Genomic DNA, 3808 nt, shown 5'->3' on the forward strand with positions numbered 1-3808 from the left:
TCCGTTAATTATATCATTAAATCACATTTAAACTGTTTATTAATGTTTAACTATTTTTGAAAAGGCGATATGGGTTTGTTGGCTGGCCTTGTCTTCACGAGAGGCGCCATCACGACCAGAGCGGGGTTTGGGTCGTGACAGCATCGTATCTTCTGTTTCTTTCAGCCTCCCTTCCACATAAGTAAAAATTACATCTACGCCTTAAAGCTCTATTGTGATAGCACCTCTAGTACATACCAAATTCGGTGGAAACTTTATACTGACTTCTTACGACTTAGCTCTATGGTACGATCTGGAAACAAAAGAAGGGTAACATTTCTTAAATGCCCTATAGCCTCTCAATTATAAATGTGGCACGCAACACACCCATAAGTGAGACTCTACTAGGCACGACTTTGTAGACTCCCTAGGACACGAACTGCTCTGATACCACTTTGTCACGCCCCAACCTGGGGAGGCGTGGTTGGCACCCGGTGCCACATTGGCCCGAGCGAACCACTCTGTAACTCATTCATTCCTTTTGTAACTATCATGGGCCAACATGGCCACAACTCGTATAAGTGGGCAAATGTTATATTAATGAACCATCGTTGATAAAACATGAATACATATGGGCTATCAAGGCCTCTGACATACTGTACATAATCAACATGCATCTACAAAGCCTCTAAGATTGTTTGACATCAAATGGGATAGGGTACCGACCTACCCATAAGTCTGTAGCAAAACTAAAAAACGATGACTCATAGACTCGGTTGCTTTCCGAATGATGTGGAGTCTTACCGATCCTTCGCTGAATGTCAATCTCGTCTACTATGAGGGATTGTCAAACTGATTATCTATACCTGCAGGCATGAAACACATCGTCTCCAACAAAAGGACGTTAGTATGAATAATGTACTGAGTAAGGCATGTAAATCAGTATATAAAGAACATGGAAGAAACATGGAGTAAAGGATTCAACCTGTAAGTCTAGATAGCTCTGTAAATTATGAAATATTTATAACGTCATGCATATGCGTGTAAATGTCATGTAATGCATAGGTCTGTACGTATATATCATCATCAAGCCTCTGAGGGCATCCCATCATATCATTTCAGCCACAATGGGCAACATCATCATCGTATACCAGCTGATCAGGTGGTGGTGCATATATAACGTCGTAACTTTTTCCCATATCCCATATACGTATATATACATATATACGCGTATATAATGCCGTCTGAGTCATATTTCAGCCATTGTGGGCAACATCATCATCATATATCAGCTGATCAGGTGGTGGTGTGTATATAACGCCGTAACCTTTTTCCATATCCCATATACATATATACGCGTATATAACGCCATCTAAGTCCTGGGTAAATGCACATGTAAACGAATGCAATGCATGAGAAGTACGTTAATAAAATCTTTCGGATTGTCATAAGATCATAATGCCTTTGAATAATATGATGAAATAAACCTTTTTTCAACTTATATATTTTTCTGAGACCCATGAACAAATGATATAATCACAAGATACATGGAAATTCAAGAACATAGGCACTTCTAATACTTCTATGAATAGAGTCATTTATGGAAGTTATACATTTTCTCGTTTCGTTTGTATCGTATGGATCATGCCGAAAGAAATAAACGATAGCCTTAACATACCTGCAACACATTGTTGTGAGAGAAATGTACGGCCCCTCATTCTCTTCACATTCATTTCAAGGTTGTAACGATGGCTTTGATCAGTAAGCATCTAGCTAGATATTTATGCTAGACGCGTTAAAATCACTTCAAGGTTACAACTGCAGAATCCTACCCACTAGAATAACCTCCAAAGACTCTGATATGAAACATACAGAACATGTATACAAGAAAGTGTATTTTACTTCCCAAAACACCGTTTCTAGAAAAGAATCTCATGTGTAAAGCACTAATGTTTCATTTATCTAATCATACTACCAAGGTGAGTTTATTTAGACAAAAATTCAATTCACCATACCATTAGATGAGGGAAAGAATTCTCCTTTATTACTAATCCTTCTACAAATTGAAGCACGTCTAAAAAAAATTCAAAAATCACTTTGTGATAATAAAACATTCCTTTGGTCAAGCCTCTATGAGGACCATCCGATCATGATATCAAAACTAACAGAAAAAAAAACATAGAAAGGAAAATATTATACGCAGATATCGAATATAGCCAACTAAAGTATTCAAATAAGATAACGGCCAAGCAGTGGAGAAGCCAGGAATTTACTAAAGGGTATCAAGATATAAAGAAGTAAACACACGAATAAGTTAAGGGGATTCAACGTACAGTATATATACATAAAAATAATTTTTTTAACTTAGCTACACAGTGCAATTTTACAATAAATGATACCCCTTAGCCTAAGGTGGCTCCGCCACTGTAGTCAAGGTAAACGACAAGCCATACGAACTCCATACTGCTTAATTACCCAGTCAACGCATAACAAACTTTGATCTGCTCCATTTTTGTACCCCTTGAAAGTTCTAATAAACATGTCACTTCAAGTTTTAAAGAATACACCTTTTATCAACTAACTTCATATAATCTTCCCAAAATCATATCATCTCAAAATTACCATACATGATTGCTAATCCAAAAAAACACAAAGAAAGATTCAATTTTTCTGTTCCTATATGCTAAAGCAAAAATTCAAAATACCCTTTATCTATACACAAACAACCCCCAGTTTTGTACGGATAAGAGAAAAGTGAATACAAGAAGTTTTATTATATTCATGATTAATCTATGAACACTTAAGATTAGACCTTCTAATGAATCAGATAAGAAGACAGTGAAAGACAGTATGAAACCAGTTGAAGAAATAGTGAAGAGAAAATACCTGCTCGGAGATTTACACTACTATACAATTTTGAGGTAGGAGACAATTACCAAGGATTCAAGGCAAAAGATAACAACTCCTAATTCCATAAGACCCTTAACAGTTCAAATGATTTTAAAATATAAGTTTGATAGAATGACTAGATCCACTCATGAGTCACAATGTAGAAATTAGGGGGGGCTACCACGTTATGGGGTGGTTGAATTTTATCCAATAATGTATTAATTAATTAATTAGGTAATACCCCGCTACCCGTTAATTAACCAATTACCCGCAAAATTAAGAATTGTCTCAAATCACTTAAAATTCTACTTTTTTATACACTTTATACATCATACTATCAAGGTCATGTGGTACCATATAAAATAAATACATATACTATTATTTCATTAAAACATCCATGTAAAAATACATACATTTTTTTAATATTCTAATTTTCCCAGTCACATATAAAAAGTACAAATTTTTCGTATGCTTATTTTTTTAAAAATGGTAAAAAGATAGCTTTCTTTTCTTGTGAGAAAATAATTTATATCTTTACAATAAAAAAAATTCTTTTTGTACTATAAATTCTCAAAACGGAAAAAGGATAACTTTTCTTATGATAAAATACTATCTACTCTTATAATAAATAAAACCTCATTTATAAACTCCCAAATGTCATCTATTTAATTTAAAACTTATCACAACCACATAAAATCGTACCTATCAACTTTTACCGAAAATGGTTTACTTCTAAGGAAATACATATCAAGCCAATATATTGTAGTTCCGAAATTCTTTAAACTTACAGGGTCTTACATCCATATCTTCATGTATAACCTTAATTCCTTCCAACTCATATGTTATTACTTTGATGAATCCTAACGTTAAAGTACGGTATGTAACAAAACAACAAAAAAATTATGAATCACCCTCCAATCCGGACTTACTGAACTTTGAA

General features: G+C 34.4%; 1 long non-coding RNA gene across 1 annotated transcript; it reads right to left on the reverse strand.

The window, feature by feature from the left end:
- Nucleotides 1-557: 557 nt before the first annotated feature.
- On the reverse strand, nt 558-3010 carry LOC142179405 (uncharacterized). Its single transcript, XR_012707419.1, has 2 exons — nt 1658-3010; nt 558-845 (listed from the first exon to the last, which is right to left on the reverse strand). It is a non-coding gene; the product is annotated as an uncharacterized LOC142179405 (long non-coding RNA).
- Between the last annotated feature and the right edge of the window lie 798 nt (nt 3011-3808).

Source organism: Nicotiana tabacum, chromosome 3, assembly GCF_000715075.1.
Source record: "Nicotiana tabacum cultivar K326 chromosome 3, ASM71507v2, whole genome shotgun sequence".
In the NCBI taxonomy this organism is placed as follows: Eukaryota; Viridiplantae; Streptophyta; class Magnoliopsida; order Solanales; family Solanaceae; genus Nicotiana; species Nicotiana tabacum.